General features: G+C 41.8%; 1 long non-coding RNA gene across 4 annotated transcripts in view; it reads right to left on the reverse strand.

Moving 5' to 3' along the window:
* Positions 1-7,234: 7,234 nt before the first annotated feature.
* The window catches only part of LOC128849896 (uncharacterized), a 98,144-nt gene continuing 84,123 nt past the window's right edge, over positions 7,235-21,255 (reverse strand). For 2 of the 4 annotated variants that reach the window (XR_008447503.1, XR_008447500.1), the window contains exons 3-4: positions 15,564-15,748; positions 7,235-8,933 (exon numbers count right to left, since the gene is read on the reverse strand). This is a non-coding gene — a long non-coding RNA (uncharacterized LOC128849896). The remainder of the gene's footprint in view (positions 8,934-15,563; positions 15,749-21,255) is intronic. The other 2 variants (XR_008447502.1, XR_008447501.1) reach the window with 2 other exon arrangements.

A 21,255-nucleotide genomic window follows, 5' to 3' on the forward strand; every position in this document is an offset into this window, starting at 1 on the left:
CCACCTCTGAATTATGGCAAGTGCTTGATAAGGAACCCAGAAGTGTCACCAAACACCTTCTCCAGTGCAGTAGTAGCCCTCTGCTTAAAAAAAGACTTTAAAAAAAAAAACAACTCCAGTCGATGCTCTTTGAAGTTATGCAAGAATAGAGGATGCTGATCACATACACATGTTACCTGATAGCAGATTTTAAGCAGCAGTATTTTTTGCTGTAGACAAGCTCAAGTGCAAAAGCAGATAACTGTGACATTTTTCAGAGGGTCAGCTCTGCAGCACCAGTGCAGATCAGAATTTGGGAGGAACAGGAAGATGATAAAGTTACTGGGAGAGCTGCTTTCAAGTCACAGAATTTTTTTTTGGGAGACTCACGCACTAAACCAACAAATACCCAACTTCTTTGCCTTCAGTCTCATGTCCAGTGACATTATCAAGAACAAATTGGTGTTGAGAACCCTACTGTAGGCTGAAGGAAGAAGAGATGCTGAACTGGTCACCTGCAGGAAGCTGGAATCTATTTTGTGCTGGGAAGAATGATATGTCACATTAATATGCTCCAACATTTTGAAAGTATAATTTAATTGAAAATTCATTCCCCTAGGAAAGAAAAGCTCAAAATGGCATTTACTTGACTGGACATTGTCGTGGCTGTTATGGTAATTAAGAAGTCTGAGATAAACTGTGGCTGGAACATATATCGACATTAAACCGTTTAATCAAAGAAACAAACACATCATTAACAAGCAATAACTCACAGTGATGGATAATAATTACAGTTAGAATGAATTGAGATATAAATCACAGGATGAAGGGTGAATTTTCCATGCAATAACTAATATTTTGTGGTTTGGATGACTGTGGTTTCACGCTGTTGGTAAGATGTGGGAAGTGAATTACTTAGATTTTATCTTATGAATGTTTTATGTAGAAGACAATCATAAGGCATGTGAGTCAGTGAAAGCCTCAAACCAGTATATTATACCTTCATAAATCTATTACTTCTGCCATTTTATAGAACATAAATATTCTTAAGTGTCCCCAAAAATGCTTCAGTCCAAGTGTAGTGGAAATGAATAGGCCTAGGACGAGACTAAACTCATTTTCAGTCATTTCCAGTGACTTGCCGCTGGAATTTGAGTACAAATCCCTTCATCATCCAGCGTAATAATTCACTCAGCCTTCAGCAGTGGGAGTATTTCTCTCTCTCTCTGTGTTAACAGGAGAAAGATCATCAACTCTCTTTTGATGCTGTAAAATGGTTCTGACTGACCACTGCATCTCCAAAGCTAAGCACCCTTTGCAGGCAGCAGGTTAAGGCTGTAACTTACCCATCAATTTCCTTTTCAGTGGCAGTATCAGTTCCGGCAGTTTCCAACATGCTTATCTCCCCTGCACACATTGTTCCTCAGCTGCACCAGTTCTTTTCTTGCACCCCAAGCCCTCCTCTGGTGGGGATATCCGAACATACAAGGGGAAGAACACAGGTGGAATACCAGAGCTGCTTGTTCCAGATGCTGCTGCCACCAAGCTCAACACCAGCTGGTCCATGTACAGGCTCTTTAGAGACAGATACTTTAGTAGCTCAGTGACGTTCTCTTGATGCCAGTAAGAATAGATAGCTATTACGAGAAATGCAAGGATCTTTTTTTACTTAAGAAAATCCAACAACCCAGAGTTTTCAGCTCTGTGGAAACTGGATCACAAAGGGCTTCCTTTGTGCAGGAAAAGAAACCACACCTTATTACATATGAGCAAGGATAATAGATACTGGATGTAAAGATCAGAGATGTAGAGAGATTTTGCCATGCTTTTTTTCAGCTATAATTTCAGCAGTTCCAAATAGCAGGACCATAAAGAGAAATTCATATTGAACAAAATCAAAGTGACCTTTATTGTGAATTGCCCTAGGGCTCCTAGCCCTTGGATAAAATACCAGAAGTTAGATGGGAAAATAGTATTCAGATGGGAAGCCCGCCCATTGTGATGGGCCAAAAAGGTGGTGGGAGGAACCAATACGCCCTTGAAACACCACAGTTCACACACAATCGCACTTTTTTCCATGTTAGCAGCTAAAATTTCTGCACAGTCCATGAGAACAACCCAGTCCCTCCCCAGACCTAGCTGTAAGAAGGCTGCAGTGACTCCATCCTACAACAGCTTTTACATATGCTCTTCTCTCACCACCCATGAGAGTGCCCCATCAGCCCTCAGCATGCCCCTTTCCCTCACAATCTCAACACAAGACCTACCACGCATTGTCTCGCAGGTCACCACATACACTGCGAGCCAAGGCTAAAATGTATGCAAAATGTGATCTGCAAGTCAGCTGTAGTTCATAGGACAGCTGTGAACCACAAACCCTACATGGCTTGGAAGTGCTGACACACAACAGTCCTGCAAGACATGGGGACAAAGTGGACTTGCAGCTTTTGTCAGGAAGGTGAAACAAGGAATAACACTCAATAACCAATGTGTTTTTTAAGCAGGTACTCTATTCAGTGCTGGAGGAGCATAGGGATTTGTCTTCAGAGTGCTTCTGATTTCAGAAACCTTTATATACACAGAGGTGTCTTCGTATTCATAGTTTTGCTGTGAAATGGCAAGCATTCCTTATTTCTGGAACTACATTGCATATCCAAGGGGGTAAAATTAATCTAACCCAGAGTCATTAAAGCTTGACTGTATCTGAGCAGTTAGTCTTAACGACTCTGGGCACAAGAAAATAAAGGTCTTCATCTTTATCTTAGTTGTTAATCTTGTTTTAACACATTGCAGTTCACATTACATCTCACCATTTACAAATCACCAAATCGGCCTATCACCAAATCTTTATAGACTGATTTTCCCCCTGTAGAAGGCTTCTCTTTAACTCACCACATCCACTGAAACAAAACACCATGCAAAAAGGGCATTTAGGCTCACCAGTCAAGGGAACAGCCAGCAGCCTACTCCAAACCAGCACCATGCCACTGTGCAGCCCTCAGCCTGCATCTGAACTCAACAAAGAGACAGAACTTCGGATCTTGAGCATGTACCACATCCAAAAAGCTACAGCAATTTCATACCAGAGCTGGCTCCCTCCTGGCTTGCTGGCAGGGAGTGCTGAACAAGCCCAGTTTTGCAGAATACTGTGTGGACATACCTTGATCCTGCAAAAAACCACAACCATAAAGCTTTGTCTGGCTCTGACAAGAGCCTCCAGAAAACCCTCCCTTGTTTACTGCTGTTTTCTATAAAAAATGTAATTTTTTTTTGTTTGTTGTTGGTAAGAGTAAATAGGAATGTTTGGCATGAAAGCAAATTAACTCTCATGTGGCACTCAATAACATTTTCCAGCTAAATTAGAAGCAAAATAAGATCTGGAATTTGGGTTAGACTTCTGATTGCAGAAGATTTTGGAAACTAAACACAGAATTTGATTGTGATGTCTGAAGCTTTAAGACTATAAAAGATTAAATAAGCTTTAACTTAAAATGAATTAAGGCTCTCTAAATAAAATATTTTGGGTGGCACAGAGATAACCTACTTAGCACCCTAAGAAATTTATTTAGGCGCAACCGGATGAAAATGTTTTTGTCAACAAAACGTGAGAATTAGTTGATAAGTTTTGTTGCAGCCAGTTTGTATGTTTAATTATCTTGTCATATAAATCTTTCTTGTATCAAGAGATAATATGCAGACTATCTCCAGACATGGATAAATAACCTGAAAGGATAAATGCTCTCTGGAAATTGCAAGAATTTATCGTTATGCTTAATTGTCTTGTAAAATGGAATTGTCTTAGGTCAAGAGTGAACCTGAAGGGAGTCACCAGACATGGCTGGATAACCTAAAAAAAAAAAAAAGGAACATTCTTGGGGTACTTACGTGGTTCTTTGTCTAAAACTAGTATGCGTACCTACTGTTTTCGTAAGATGGGATGCCTTTTTTAGAAAGGTATCCAATTCAGCGCTGAATTGTACAATAAAAATATTATTGCCTCTGCTTCGAAGACTTTGTCCTTTTCAATATTTTACCAGTAAATGTGTTTCTCTCAAAAAGAGGCAACAAACAGAAGTTAAACAGTAAAAAAAAATTAAAGAACGTTCATGATATTTGATGATTGTGACCAAATGCAAAGGTTCCCATCAACTGGAAAAGCCCTTAGATTTCAAAATAAAGCTTACTTATTGGCCATTGAAACACAAAACATAGCAAACCACACAAGTCATGATAAACAAAAACGAGCATACGAACAATATGGGTTGGAGGTTAGAACAGTATGTTTTGCCTTAAAAAAATTTTTCACGTATAAAAACTGTTACTGACCTATATGATAAGTAATTCCAGGTAACAACAGCCAGAGCACCATCCCGGAGGAAACTAGATCCAGAATCAGTTTCTTACAGTCGGAGAAATACCACCATTGGTGCTCCACAAAGGGGACTAAGCAGGAGCCAAAGGTCACCTTAACCATCCAGCAAGGAACACAGATCTACAATGCTGAACATAGAGGGCTAGTAAAGATCTCCATCAACAGCCTACAGCTCAACAAGAGATGAGCCAGAATCAGGAGAACTAGGAAAAAAAAACTGAAAACCACTGCTCCCCAGCAGAGCTCTAAAAAGGACTAGCAACCCCCGACTGAGCTGAAATGGCCCTCAGGTGGTGGTTGGAGGCTCCAGGTGGGCTTATCAGGGTCGTTAGAGCCCATTAGCACGTATTTAGGTACTTCCACAGGTTGTTCTCAAAGCTGTGAAAAACCTTGAGCACGCATAGCTCACAATCCATGAGAAACTCCGGGTCAGTAACTGAGCAGAAGGTGGCTAAAGGAAGTGCAACAAGGATCTGCACCCGTGAACTTTTGTAACCTTCCCAGGTGTGACAACTTGTGCACAAACATGTTTGGCTAAATAAGGTCAAAATGTCTGAATATTAAATTGAGCAACTTTTAAGAAAGTTTGGAATGAAACAGATCAAAGGCCACTTGGTACTTTGTGTTGAGAATTTCCTTTTTTTTTTTCTTTTTGTTTTCTTAAGGTTGTAAATTCTCTTTTCTTCATACACCCTGTGTTTTCAAGCACCATCTCCAAGAGGTCTCTAAGCTATTTCCCTTCCCCTGGCTTAGCAATAGCTTTTAAAGAATGATGATTCCAGAGGTCCCTTCTGGCTTCAGTTATTCTGATTTGAAGCCATTTTGGGTAGTCAGCTCACATTACTTTTAAGCAACCAATTTTCAAAAAATGGATGCTTACAAAAATTAATAACTCTTTAGGGTTCTTGAGTTTGAGGCATACAAAAGCATTACCTAGTTTCGAAGATGCCAGGACAGAGTATGTCACAGGTGTCAAAAAAGGTCATGGAGCTTGTTTCAGTCAAAACCTGCAAATCTTCTTATGGGCCCTAAAATAACTGTGCTTTAATGTTCATCAAATACAGTTCTGACTAATTTGATGACCCATAACCAAACTGTGAATTTAGGTCAAATTATCAACTGATCTGTTTTTTTCCTGAACATTAAATACAACATTAAATACAATGGGCATATGGCTAACATGTACATTCAAACAACAGTAATTTCCCTGAGGAGCTTGCAGCACAGAAGCTAGTAATTATGTTACGCAACATTTTCAAAACACACTCCACACATCCACAATTAACCACACAACTATGTGCATGTGCCTATAATTTTGGCCTCTGAGCTGTGGTTCTTTGTGAGAACCACAGTTCTTGCACCAGTGCTCTTTGCCCATGGCGAGGTGAGAGGAATCTGAGTCATCAGATGGATCTTGTTCAGGAGCTGGTTTCAGTGCCCTAGTTTTCACCTCGGATTTCCATGATCTGTGAGTTTACCAGCTGGAAGATGACAATCTCAAATAAGAAGCCAATTAAGATGAAAGTGGCGGCCGCAGAGTCCTTAAGATTTGTGGCCCCAAACCCCATGCTTAACTTCATCCAGGGCACCTTCCCACTGACAATCATTCTATGCATTGCTGCTGCGGCATCACAACAGCCAATTACTCCAATTCATCAATGCCAGTGAGAAACCTCTTGTGTTCAGCCTTTAAGTATGACCTTTAAACAGCCATGGTAAGACACACAACCTTGACAATCAGCAGGAGTTGGATGCTTAAGCTGATTACAGAATTGGAAATCTATTGGGTCACTCGGAGCACAATTAGATCCTGAGCTTTGTAGCAATTTTACTATGTACCTACCTCCTAGGGTTTTTCAGTGAGACACATGCTGTTAGATGTCTTTAGACATCTGAATTTTGAAAACAGGACTTAGCTGCTTCTGGCCCACCCCTTATTCTGCAACAAAAGCACAAAATTGTCCGATTTTTCTTTCAAATAATCCAGAAGAATAAATTGGCAGGATGCGTTCCTCTGGCATCTACCTGGTGTTTCCCACAAGACAGATACACAGTTTTTGAGATGCTAGTAAACAGCCAAACTGCTGAGGTTAATTAAACACTAGAGTTAGCGGAATAACTTCTGATATTAGATGTGCAATTTGCTGTTATGTATGAGTACATGAAGCTGAGCTGGAAAATGAAAATTAATGAAGATGGCAGGTGAGGAACACTAAAGCTGTCAGATACCTTCTGGCATAGGTCACTCCAGAGTCCTGAGCATGCACGTAGTGGGTATGCTCAGGTGCTCCTAGTTTTTTTGGGATGGGGAACAGCCTGTTTCCCCCACGGGAAATAATAGAAAGTAAGGGGGCATTTTGAGACACAAGCAAGCACACTGGCAGAACAACACACATGCAGAAAGGATGGAACCCTCAGACATGCAGGGAGCAATGCCTGGTTCGAGGAGTGATTTCCTCCAAGATTTGGCAAGGAGGGAGGGAGTCGCCTTCCCTGGAGGTGTTTAAGGAACGGATTGATGAAGTGCTTAGGGACATGGTTTAAGGGACTGTTAGGAATGGTTGGACTCAATGATCCAGTGGGTCCTTTCCAACCTGGTGATTTTATGATTTTATGATTCTATGATTCTATGAATGAAGTAGGAGTGGGGCCACGGCTGCCACAGGTCTACGGCAGGCACCACTGGCTCTCCAGGCCAGGTGACATGGGAAGCCATCCTGGAGTTGACACATTGCTGCAGCTGTTTTGCGGAATAAAACTCTATAACCTGAGATGAGTTATAAAGCAGGTACGTGTTTTATTTCGCTGGCGAGTGCGAGAGAGACAAGCTCTGCCCACCTCGCACGCCGTATAGCTTAACAAACAGCTACTTATAGTGTAAAGACATGCATAATTATAAGCGCCTACTACATATTCATAATCTTTCCCCCCTTGTATTATAATTAGTTCTGGAAGGATCTCTTCAGTCTTGCTCCTGCGCAGTGCCTCCTGGTGGTCGTGGCCTGGGGTCTCAGGAATGAAGTCAATAGTCTTCCTCAGGATGAACTTTTTTAGCCTCGAACTGTGCACAGGTGCAGCCCCCTTCTGGTTGCTTTCCAGGTCGAGACTGCTGATGTTGCATAGCAGCTTCTTATCAGCAGAAGTTGCATACCAGCTCCTTCTTATCAGCTTTTGAGGCGTCCACTAATGGGCACTGTGAACCTAGCCCTTCCTCCGTATGGTGCGGTTTACAATAAACTAACCTTCTTCTAAGTTGCTTAAAATTCTGTATTTTATGTTAATCTACTACAGCTGCATCCAGGACTGCAGTAATCACCTCTGAGCATGCACCTGAAGCTGCTGTGCCAAGAAAGGCTTAGGACCCATGATGGAGCCAGAATGTTCAAGAAATGCTAGATTTTCAAGGTTTTACCATGTTAAGATAAGGCCATAACAGACCCCTATCTGCTTTTAATAGTCTGGCTCCTATCTACAGGTACAAATGGAGCCTGCTTTAGTCAAGTGTTTTAGCCACTCCATCCCAGGTGCCCAGTAACGCAGGTCCTGGCTTGCCCTTGGCTACATACATGAGCTGCAGTAGCGTTACTGCTGTGTCCACGGCTCATCAGGAGTTATTCCATTGTACAGACACAGTCTCAAGGAGCTTCTCAAGACTTTAAAGAGCCCAAGAACAAAACTGAAAGGAAACTATTGGTAATAAGCAGTGTCAGGGTAGGAAAATCAGTAACGAAACCTGTGGAAAAGCAGTCTCGTCAAGGGAATGCATATTCTGTTTTCATATGTGTTTTAAAGCTTTAAGAGGTGAAAGCAAACATTGCAAAGTGTGAGTCCTGCTAACAGTAGTCCATCTGCATGGTGCTCACACATGAACCTCATGATTAGGAAACTGCATTCCCAGGGGATGATACGTACATTTGTTAGTGAGATCTGCAATGAGGAAAGCAAATATTTCAGGTCTTCCCTGGTCTTCCAGCAGCATTCAAGATGGAGTTTTGCTGAACAATGTTGCTCTGTTTATGGGTCAGAATGTCTGCATTTCCAGAGACTTCTGGAGATTACTCTGTAACATATCAATTTTGCGCAAATTCATTAAGTAAGTTGGAAGGTATCTCTTCAGAGCACCGAAACGAGAGTACTGGTGCTACTACTTAGTCAACATATGTGGTTCTTTTTCATTTCAGAGTGTGCTATCACTTATTCTCTGTTTCTCTCACAGCTGCTCACTCCCAGTGTTAGCACAGACAGAACAGCCTTCTGGCATATAAATAGAGTTCTCCCTCTGCTGCACATTGCAGTGCTGCACTGTACTGCTCCCACTTTATTTTAAGACTGTGTTAATGCCATTAATATAGTTCTGTGTCTTCCCACCCCCAAGAGCTTGAGATACTACAGGTTGCTGGGACTGCTCCTTCTAGGTGGTAGGGCAAATGACAAAACAAATAGTTTTATCCCAATTTAATCAGCAGAGAAAACAGTGTCAAGAAAAAAACCATGTCACTAACTAGAAGATCTTACCAACTCGAAGTATTTACCATATGATTCCCATGAGGTTCGAAGTAAGCACTCATTGAAGCAGCTGCACCTATGAAGAAGAAATACTGTCTTCAAACAAACTCTGGGCTTTGGGCAACACAGTTCTCCAAAGTTAATCTTGTGGTGCGTCACTACCACCAGATCCCAATTACATGACCGCTTTGGGCACTGTCACATTTCCCAACAAAGAGGGATGTTCAACCCTGAACCCCGACCAAGTTTCACTCAAGTAGTTGCAGCTAGTCCCTGGCGTCCCCTAATTTCACTTCTCCATCCTGTTCTAAAGTGTTGCACAGCTTCCTGTGTCATTCAGTCAGGTACTTGACTCTGATCTGCTGCTACATTGTAAAGAGCAGCAGTCTCTTCACATTTGTGCTGAAGATAGAGAAGTATTATAGAGTGCAGTTACAGTAGCTAAAAGTAGCAGTGTCCCAAACGCTTAAGAAGAAAGATTAGGGTAGAACACAGGGAACAAAAAGGTGTTGGTGTTGTTGTTATTATTATTATTTAGTCACCTGGAAAGCCAACAGTATCGTGGCCTGCATCAAAAGAAGTGTGGCCAGCAGGTCAAGAGAGGTGATTCTGCCCCTCTACCCGTCTCTTGTGAGACTTCATCTGGAGTATTGTGTCCAGTTCTGGAATCCTCAACATAAGAAAGATATGGAGTTGTTGAAACGGGTCCAGAGGAGGGCTACAAAGATGATCAGAGGACTGGAGCACCTCTGCTACGAGGACAGGCTGAGAGAGTTGGGGTTGTTCAGCCTGGAGAAGAGAAGGCTCCGAGGAGACCTTATAGCCACCTTCCAGTACCTGAAGGGTCTACAGGAAAGCTGGGGAGGGGCTTTTTACAAAGGCTTGTGGTGATAGGATGAAGGGCAATGGGCATAAACTGGAGAGGGGCAGATTTAGACTAGGCAGAAGGAGGAACTTCTTCACCACGAGAGTGGTGAGGCACTGGCACAGGCTGCCCGGAGAAGTTGTGGCTGCCCCATCCCTGGAGGTGTTCAAGGCCAGGTTGGATGGGGCCTTGGGCAGCCTGATCTAGTGGGAGGTGTCCCTGCCCATGGCAGGGGGGTAGAACTGGATGATCTTTGAGGTCCCTTCCAACCCAAACTATTCTATGATTCTATGATTATTGTTGTCGTTGTTTAACAGATTCTAATAATGAACACATTAAAGAGGTATCAATAAATACTCAGGCTTCTACTTTTTTCTGTAGCTTGATATATGATTTCTGTTTTCGTTATGTCCTTGGAAGAAATTTGAAAACTGTGTTTTGCTCTCAAAGTGATTTTCCTTTTTCCATTTTGCAGATTCCCTGCCATGATGAACAAAGATGAAACAAACAAATGAAAAAAAAGATTAAAACATTAATGGATTTTTTCCTCTCTTCCCTGACTTATGCAACTATTAGTGTCAGGGCACCACTGTAATAAAAATATTTATATCCTGTGTTTTTATGACCTCTTGTATGATGGGATCTTGAAGTCTGGGTGGCACTGCTAAATGTCACTGTAAAAAAACAGCAAATATAAATTAGAGGTATTTGAAATGTTTTCCTCAATGTATTTTTACCCAACAACTGCTTTTAAACCAAAATAATAAATACCTTATGGTCTAAAATTTCTAGTTTTCCTAACAATAAACCTGCCAATCAATTTGAAATAGCTACCTGCACTGTAAGCAGAAGTTAAGACTGGATTTTTTTTTTTAAAAAAACTAAAACACTCCAAACCAAAACATTTTCTATTTTTATGAATGGTCAAGAACTCTATTAATTTTGCACAACAAATATGCTGTCCAAAAATACTGAGAGAAACAGTGGTCATGTTTCCACCCACTGGGTTAAAATTAATAATATCACACAAATGCTCCCTCTGTTGGTTGATTTTCAAATCCTATTCCAAATATTAATGTAGCATGCTTTAAGAACCTTTTTCTTTGGGGGGAAAAAAACCAAACTCAAAACTCCTTGACCCAAATTGTAACACATGAGAATAATTTGTTCAAATTATTGCTGATCTGCAAAACAAAATTAATTAAATTTTAACAGCCATTAAGCCAAATTATTTGGATCCAGGACTAAATAATATTCACACATCAGAACTCTTAAAATTTAATTTTGGAAGCTTTACAGACTAATTTGTTACTGGAGCAGGAAAAGTGCTCTCTTGCAGTGGAAAGAATACTACTGTTATTCTATTTTCTTGTGGAGTGAAAAGGCACCACTGTGTATCATTAAGAAAATAGCTCTGTATTAGGACTGACAACAATAACACTAAGGAGGAATTTGGGAGTTTTGTTTATGCACATTAAATTTCCAGCAAGTAGTTCTTTAGGAGCTGGAGTGGTTTTGTGCAGCAAGGAGCCTTCCCAAGCTTAACAGTTACCATCAAGGAAAAAAATTCTGTTTCCATGGAAACATCCGAGGTGGACCAAGCATGGATTAATCAAAATACAATGAAGCCTTTTTGCAAGGTACTAGGAAAAAAAATTCAGTTTAAATCGAGCACTACTGTTCTTTCCTTCGGTTCACACTGGAAAGCATAGGAAATTATCCCCAAATATCTATGTGACATACAGTTTAATTAGCACAGTAAAAAAGTTACATTTTCTTACATTCATAATTAGTGTGTGGCTGCAAACTAAGAGCCGAGGATATATTAATATGAAAAAAGAGAGGGGGTGAAATAAATAATTTAAAATTACATTTACATTTCTCTTCTATTTGCTACTGATTTTATCCAGTGCCTCTTCTTATGCTTAAAAGAAAAAATGTAATAGCTTTTTCTGTATTCTTAGAACTGCAGGCTCCCTTCTTAGTACTGAAGGCTCATTCTGGTATTCAAAATCCAAGCTATGGATCAGGGATTTTTTGTTGTTGATTTTATGATTATACATGATATTATATCATTCTCAGCTGACACCAGATGAGAAGTTTCTGCCACCAGAATTTAGCTGTGAGTTCTGCCACTGTCCAGGGATGAACAAAAGAGACTACGTAAAAGCCAGCCTCCTCTTGCCAATGTTCTCATCAAAGAAAATTACAACACTGCTCCATTTTTATAAGAGCACTTCCACTGAAGTGGTTCTTTTGTCAGTTCTTTGTGTTAGCAAAATAGACACTTTTTTATGATACTTGAAGTTATTTTCTAATTATTCTGTTATCAGAAGATGTTAAAAATACTCTGAAGGTGTAAGAGCAGCACACAATAATTACAATAGAAGCCAACAAATGCCAAATGACTGTAAACCCTCCATTTGTACACAACAACATGACACTAATGTCAGAGGCACGAGATGCAATTCCATTCCTAATCCTGCCTCGGAGTGAGGCTCTGCTCTGAAAAATTGCCAGCAATAACATTGGCAGGGTTCCACTTTTGTGTTTTTCAAAGGTTTGGTAGCACATACTCTCGCAGATTTTGTTCCTCTTTATTTTATTACTTTCAAGCAGGGATCTGAGAATCAAGCTGGGTTTTCCATCTTCAGCATCACTATTAGTAATAAGGGCTATGTCAGACAAATTATGATCACAATAATCTTGTGTGTAGTCCCTCTGTTATTAAGAGATTTGTTCAGATGCAATGAAGAAGTCCCCAGTTGGAAAGCTGCACGTGTGGATACCTTGGTGCATGAGGAGGATTAGCACTACAGGCTTCCTCAAGTTTAAATGAAGTTGAAAGCAGCAAATGCTTCAATCCTGTCATTTAGGAGGGCAAATATGAGTCTGAATACACTACAGCTCTGTTTGTGCAACTGTGCGCTGCAGCAGAGCATCCTAAGAAACAGATTACAGTCAGACAGTTATTACTTATATCTGAGGAAAGTTTCAGACATGCTAGGTACTGTCTGGGAAGATAAATGGATGCAGCTTAGGGGAATGCACACTCCACCGTGCAGGCAGTAGTGGTATATGCAGAAGGTGCAAAGGGAACTGCAGAGGGAAAGGAGCAGGAGGAGTTGCCCAGCACCAGTTCAGGTGAATGTTTGCAAGGGCATGGGCATGCTGAGTGACGCAGATGTCCATGCCAAGGTGCCAGCTACAGACATATGGAAACACAGCTTCCACTCCATGGAAACATGGCCACACGTTGAGTGGACAGTCTTGAAGGACTGCAGGAGAGGCCAGGACACTCCCATTGCTGGAGAGTGCCCGCCTAGTCCAGCTACCAAACCCGTCTGGAGGTGCAGGAGCACTCTCGGCATGGCAGGACATGCACAGCTGCCTGGAGAGATGGTCAAATCACATGGCAAATGCAAACGATGTGGCCAGACAGCACGGGCTCTGCATGGGGCTGCACGTGCGGGGTGGCACAAGGGCTGGGAAGCAGAAGAAGAGGTTTTGGGAGGCCAGGTGGAAGCAGGTTTGGGAGGTTTCCCTGTGCCCTCCTTAGGCACTGCCTTCAAGACCTTGCAGACCCTTGTCCTTAGCTCTGCCTGCTCCATATCACATATCTACACTAGCCCACCTCCCTCAGAGGCTGCTCCCTCTCCCACCAATCCTCTCCCTTCCCTGCAGTGACACAGTCAGCCTTTGGGACTATAGCAGCACCAGTGAGATGGAAGGGCTGAGATTGGGGTGATCCACAGGGAAGGGGAGAGCTGGGCCTGGGGCCACACCAGGGTGCAAGGCATGTGGCTTCTGCCGTTCCCACAAGCCTAGGTCTCTGCTGGGTGTCCAATGGCCAACTCCAGCTTTTCCAGCTCACACAAAGCAGGTGATGTCCAGTTTCCAAGCACCCTGCAAAGGGGAGGAAAGATTTTATTTATTGTTTCTTTGGCTTCTGTCTGAACCAGACTGAGACCAGTTTCTTTCACCAGTATGTGTTCTTTCCCCACCAGCTAGTAGAAAGTGCTTTGGATAGAATCATAGAATCACTAGGTTGGAAAAGACCTCTTAGATCATCGAGTCCAATTCCTGTCTGTCACTAAACCATATCCCTGAGCACCTCATCAACCCATCTTTTAAATACCTTCACGGATGGTGACTCAACCACCTCCCCGGGTAGCCTTTGCCAGTGCGTAACGACCCTTTCTGTGAAAATCTTTTTCCTGATATCCAGTCTGAACCTCCCCGGGTGCAGCTTGAGGCCATTCCCCCCTGTCCTGTCCCTTGTCACTTGGGATCAGAGGCCATCTCCCTCTTCTCTACAACCTCCTTTCAGGTAGTTGTAGAGAGCAATGAGGTCTCCCCTCAGCCTCCTCTTCTCAAGGCTAAACCACCCCAGCTCTCTCAGCCGCTCCTTGTAAGACTTGTTCTCCAGCCCCTTCACCAGCTTCCTTGCTCTTCTCTGGACCAATAGCTCTTCACATTCCTGACCTCTTTTTCTGTCCTTTTTCAAGATAAATGTGCTTAAAATGGCAAAATCACTAAGAAGGTGCAAGGAAAGCCCACAGGTACTTGCACCCTTTCCGCAACAGCTCTGCTGATGGAGGCTGCCAGGACCCCACCTCCCACCACACAAGCCTATGTCAGAGTTGGCAAAAGTTGGCCAAAACCATGGTGTTAGGCTCACCAAAACAGCATTTCCTAGTGCGACTTCTTTTCATAGGGAAATTTCAGTTGGCCCTGGTGGAAATAGCCCTTCAGAGCAAACACTTCCCTGCAGTGGAGTCTCTATTGCTGGGAATTAAGAGAAAGAAGGCTGAAGAAGTAACTTTCTCCTCGCTACCCAACGGCATTTCTTCACAGGTTAATACAAGACTTTTACTTAAGGCAAACACAACTTCTCTCCATATTTATCACTTCAAACACTGGCTCCCTTATAACACCACCCATACAGACCTATAACGCAGGCATGGGCAGGAGCTGCTGCCTCACTCAAGTGACAAGGGACATCCAGTGGCATTGCGGCTCCTAGCTCAGGCCACAAAGACAGCCGTCCCTGATGCCCCAGCAGATGCAGGCACCTCACCTGTCCCCACAGTGTTCTACCCCAGTGAAATCCCACAGATGGTACCTGGAACAACAGCTCTCTGCCTCCCTGAGCCTCGTATCTCACCTCTGTGTGCAGAAATACCAACCTTTGCTGCCTCCTACATCGGTCGGGTCTGCTCTGACCTTTTGGTCCTGCTCTATGGTTTTCTTATTTACATTATTTTCTTATTTAAATTATTATATAATTTATTATATATATAATGATGAATTTGCAATAAGAAGCAGGTTATGTCAGTGCCAAAGGCCTGTAATGGATAAGAAAACATGTAGCCATCTCCTTTTATTAGGGGAATATATGACTTAGGAAGAACATATATCTGCGTGAGAGCAAAGTAAATCAGAACATGGTTAAAAAACTGCAATTACATGTCCTAGGAAGGTTTTTATTTTGTTCAGTTTAAAAAAGAGGAGAGAGGAGACAGAAGAGAGGAGGAAAAGGGAAGAGGGAAAAGGGAAGAGGGAAAAGGGAAGAGGGAAGAGGGAAGAGGGAAGAGGGAAGAAAAAAGAAAAAGAAAAAAGAAAAAAGAAAGGAAAAAGAGAAAAGAAAGAAGAGAAAGAGAAGAGAAGAGAAGAGAAGAGAAGAGAAGAGAAGAGAAGAGAAGAGAAGAGAAGAAGAAAAGAGAAGAGAAGAGAAGAAGAGAAGAACAACAACAAAAAAAAAGGAAAATGAGAAAGGAAGAAGGAAGAAAAAAAAAAGAGAAAAAGAGAAAGAAAAAGACATCCAGCTCAATTACTTACATCAGCAATAATGAGTCAAGACTCTGCCGTTATAGAGAGACTGATAAATACTGAAGAAATAAATTTTACAGGATTTCAATTTCCTTCACATACAATGCCTTGTCACATGGCTTGTCTCACAGGTGTGTGTGCTCCTCGTGAACGAGTCAGAGTCAGGCTTCTGCCGTGTAGGGAAAGATGAAGCTCTGAAGATTTGGGGAAGAAAGGAAAGGTGGCTTGAGGCAAGGATGGGAGATGCAAAGGCATCTGATTCCAAATCAGACCTGTCAAGTAATTGTTTCATTGTGAAGGAAAATTAAACAGGTGGTAAAACACAAATCCCAGGGAGTGGTCTTTTAAGCCCTCACTGGTCAGAGCGTATTGAGGAGCACATGGGATTTCTGCAAGTTTTCAGCTGGAAGGTGGGCAGCAGGACTGAGTCCTGGTGGCAAGCTTGTGGGAAAGAACTAGTTCTAATCTCTCCTTCTTTCACAGCATGTGCCTTATTTTATTTTTCAATAACCTTAGCATGTTTATTACAGGAGCAGCTCTCCTAAGAGGAATGTCCCATTTTTGTACATCTCCCATAATTTCTGTGCTTTGTTTGGTGGCTCTCCAGCCACTTCTGGGTTCCCAGTCCTCAGGTTTCCAGACACATGCCTTTAGTGACTCTAATAAGTTCCTGCTGTTGACCAAATCTGTGATTTTCTCTTTATTTAAAATGAAAAGTTTTTAACTGTCATTTTATAGGTTCAGCCATAATTGGTACAAATAAAACGCTAAAATGGCAGTCCTGAAGGACTTGTAATGAGCAATGTAAATGGCAAAACTCTTATAAAAACCTCAAACCCTCTGTGAAATTAGGTTATAACACTAAGTAAAAACTTCTCTGTTCTTGGCAACTTAAAGTAAAACATAGCAATTAGGAGATTTAAGCAATAAACATGCAAAGAAGGAATCCAGCCGAATGACATATAATATCCAAACTGTAAACAAAAGTATGACCATAACATTTCTTATTATAGAACTTTATTCTTGTTACATTTATAATGTCATTAGGATAAATCTGTCTTCATAAATCAATGTGATGTTATTGTCAGCAAGTGGAAAACCAGAATAGGTCCTGCGTGGGAGGAGATGAGGGAGAGAGAAAGGCCAGGAAGATCAGCTGGTGCTTGGAAAGCTGAATTACTGAGGTGGTGTTTTACATTGTGGCTTAGTCAACCTAACAGCTTACTGTCACTGAAAAGTGGATGGCTATACTTCAGTCTCCCCTGGACGCTTTCTTGTGTCAGGTCTGGTACTCACTTCTCTTGATAGAAAACCAACTTAACTAGCAAAACTAATGACTCCATTCTCCTGCTCCCACAAAAGCTAGTTAAAACTGGGTTGTGAGTAAAGTCAACTGAGTCATATTTGCAGGTGTTTGCAGCACACATCTGCTATAATATAGTTACCATTTTGATCTGCTTCAAGCGCTTCTTTCTCCGCCTACAGCTATTACAATAATTACACTAATTTTCTGCAATATTCAAAAGCATTTGCTAAGAAACAAGAATCTGAAACTCCTTAAACTTTTTGAGCTCAGGGTAGTAGCAGTTTTCTGCTTAGTTAGGGAGACCTCTAGCCACATATGAATCACTTGTACTGGGGATATAACTTTTACCCCACATAAGTATTCATAGAATCATAGAATCATAGAATCATTGAATCACAGAATGGTTTGAGTTGGAAGGGACCTTAAAGATCATCTAATTCCAACCCCTCCTGTGATGGGCAGGGACACATCCCATGAGATCAGGCTGCTCGAGGCCCCATCCAACCTGACCTTGGACACCTACAGGGATGGGGCAGCCACAGCTTCCCTGGGCAACCTGTGCCAATGCCTCACCACCCTCATTGTGAAGAAATTCTTCCTTATGTCTAGTTTAAATCTGCCCCTCTCCAATTTATAGCAATTCCTCCTTGTCCTATCACTACAAGCCTCTATAAAAAGTCCCTCCCCAGCTTTCTTGTAGCCCCCTTCAGGTACTGGAAGTTCACTGTAAGATCTCCTCTGAGCCTTCTCCAAGTCCCAACTCTCAGCCTGTCCTCATAATGGAGATGAAATTATATACTTCTATGCAGGAGTCAAATTAGAAATCAGTATAACCTCTGTTGTCCTCGCTCTTCTTTCTTTTCCGGATTATTAGAAAACAGGACTGTGAATGTATCTGGGAGAGACGCGGCTGACATACAGGTAAGTAATTAAAAACTACAGTAGCAGCAGAGGCTTGGAGTATTGAGCCTCAGCTTGAGCATGTTGCAAACATGAGTCACCAAAACATATGCCAGGACCTAAAACCCCCCTCAAGTTTTATTTAGGAACAGGGCAATTTATTTAATTAAAAATTCCTTTCATGTTTATTTGCCTTCTGCTTTCTGAGTTGTTAGACCATACCTGAATTTCACCTTGAAATCATTCCCAGCAGCCTCAGGAATCAGAAAATCAGAAACTTGAGAAATTAACTGAGATGGTGCCCTAATTGCTCAAATTTCTCACTCTTGACATTTAGCAGAGCACCTGACTGCTGCAGGATCCGCAGGATCCATGATGTAAACAGTGTTGCATTTGGACACAATTTCTCCTCTGCTGAGCAAAGTACGGTGGCCCTCCTGTCCCCAGTGGTGCCCAGGGTCATCTCAGGCATATTTGTTCATATTTTCGAAGTGGTACCAAAATGTCTTTTTTTCTGCTAAGGTTAGTTTTCCCATTAGGGAAAAAAAACCCCACATGTGAAAGAGTAACAGAGGACTGGAAGTGGTGCTACATTTGCTGGGTGGCCAAAGTTCTCAGACCTCGACTTGGAGACCTCGCATGGCTGCAGTCCACCCGTGCCTCAGCCTGGGCTTGTCACGCATGTTTAAGAATAGCTGATTTATTTGTTTCCCTCTCGTCTTCTGTTCCAAAAAAAATTATGAAAAACATTTGTGGCTGTGAGGAAGTAGAAAACAGTCCTTTGGGAGGTACAAGAAACCCACAGAAACCCTGACTCATCAAACTCACTTTCAGTTTGTTTGGCTGCATATTTCCTCCCATCCCTCCCCTTCTTTTTACCTCTGAAAACTTCCCCGATCATCTCTCTCAGGTTTCTTGTTTTACTTACTCACTTTCTTTCCCCTTTCTCTGCAAGGCTCTCAATCTTTTTATCTTTTTTTTTTTTTAATATTTTTTGGCGGTTGTTTTCTTCCTCAGTTTCCTGCTCCCCATCAATGTCCCCTCTCTTGCCACCTCCTGGAAATACTGCACCCCTCTAAGATAAGACTGTGAGCCAAAAGGGAAGGAGACAGGGCAAAGACAAAGCCTTACAGAGCAAACAAAAAATGACAACACCTTCTCACGGGAAAGTCTTAAAGAAAAAGACCTGCCTTTTCCATTTGATATTTCTCTTGGGGAAAAAAAATCTATTAAAACATTTCACAGAAATTCCAATAAAAGTAAAATTTATATGTACACCTGTACATTCTCTTATTTTTCTTATCCTCTCCCCTTTCTTTCCTTTTTATTTCTGACCAAAAGCACTGTGTGGTGCTAAACCACCATCTCATTTTATCCAGAATTCATCATGGCCATAACAGATATAAGCACCTCAAGTTTGTAGTTGACAAATCACGGTCACAACTGAATGATAAAAGAAACTCCCAGGGAGCACAAGATACTTTTCATGGCCCTTCCACTGCTCAGAACAGAAACCTTCTCCTCCCTCCCAGCAGCCAGTCTGGGGAGACTGGGAGAGATCAGAAGAGACACAGAGCTTTAAAACAACGTTAAAAATTAGTTTTGAAATCAATGTGAGAAATGTTGGAAAGAAACTGGCACTGACTTACCTGCCCAGAATGCTATATTATTTTGGTATGGAAACAAGGACTACCAAACTGAGATATTACTGCTAAATACTCAATCTATCAGCAAAGCGGTGCTGAGTTTTAAGTATTAATGTCCTCAGAAATAATTGATAGGAGCAAACCCTTGCAACAAAGCCAGTATCCCTGGCAGACCAGGCTCAGCAGCCAGCAGCTGGCACTATTGCTCCACAGGAGAAGCGACGGGAACCACCAGCCAGGGAGGAGGCGGCAGATGGCAGCTAAATGTGCAAGACCACAGGCTGAGCATCATTTGCAAACACAATCACCACGATAGACGTCGCCCACACTAAATACACACACACCATGCAGACGTGTCACAAGAAAGGAAAAAGGTCTCCACCGTGCATACACCCTTGCTTAGACCCTGCAACTGCGAATCTGGTCAGGGAGAAATGTGGTAAATAGGGTGACTTGCTGCAAAAGAGTTGGGACATTCAAATTGTTTTGCAGTGTGCCAGACAGTAGCATATGACAAAATCCTTCACAAAAACAACAAGATACTTCAAAACTCACTCTAAGAGTATCTAGGAAAATGTATGGTTGGACTCGATGACCTCAGAGGTCTTTTCCAACCTGGTGATTCTATGATTTCAAATGAGAGTGACTCTCCTGTCCTTCAGAGCTTTGCTGTTTGCAGTGCAGCTTGCATGGGTGGTATTTGGTCTAGATGAGTGAGGCAAGGCCAGAAGAACGGATATCACAACAGAAAGGCAGCCTTGCAGAGCTTCCTGCTACAAAGAAAAAAGGTATTTGCTCTTTTCCCATCGCAGAGCCCTTCAGTATCTCACAAGCCTTGGAAATGTTTCAGCACAGGAAAATGTAACGTGAAATACCATGACTTCACAACTATCATCACTTTTCAGAAATTTATGAAGTTAAAACAACTTACACTAGTGCAGCAAGGGCAGGGAGAGTCTCACTGGGTAAAAAAAAGAAAATATTAGTCACAAATTTGCTCTTCATGGATTTTAGTATATGTCTTGGAAAATGTCAGCGAGGAAATATTAGGTAAGAACAAGTTAAATTTTCAAAAATCAAAAGACAAGTAATTGGAAATGTGGGAAGTGAGAAGGAAGGATTTATTTATTTGGGTTTTTTTAAAAAACATACTTCATTGTGAATCCACAGAAAAGGAAACTACTTCAGTACATAACATGGGGAATTTTATCTGTCTCCAAGCATAGGAGCATGAAAATTTGATTGAAGAAAGAGTACCAGACTGAGGTCTGCCTGTGCTCCCTACTCAGCATCAGAGATACTTTGTCACTGAGGGCTGTTCTGTAATCAATGTAATGACTGGCCTTGAGTACACTCAAGCCAGAAAGGCAGAGAAAAGTCTGGGCTAAATAAATTAGATGGTTAAGGGTGAGTGATTCTTAGTTAAGGTCTTTCTGCTGGTCACTGGTTTTGAGAAGGGTGAAAAGACTTTATTCTATGATAAGAAAAAGACAAAAAAAACAAACAGAATTTTTAAGCAATAATAAATCGATACTCAAATAAATTAATTCTGGGGTTCAGGAAAGAAAAACAGCCAAAAAGTTAGAGCAGAAGTTCCCCTGTGCATTACAAAAATAAAGGCAAGAACAAGAGAGAGCTTTGTCTGTATAATGTGCCACAGGAAAAACATGGCAACAGCACCAGCAAAATCTTTCCCTGCTGTGATTGCAGCAGCAGCAATTCCAGAATGCATCTGGAGTTCAAGTATACATTGCATTTGGTTTAATAGCATGAAAAATAAGTAATTAGTTCCTTTACATTGAGGAAATGATGCATTTCGTAGACTGGGAAGAAAGAGGAGGCAGTTTAG

This window comes from Cuculus canorus, chromosome 1 (genome assembly GCF_017976375.1).
Source record: "Cuculus canorus isolate bCucCan1 chromosome 1, bCucCan1.pri, whole genome shotgun sequence".
Lineage (NCBI taxonomy): Eukaryota > Metazoa > Chordata > Aves > Cuculiformes > Cuculidae > Cuculus > Cuculus canorus.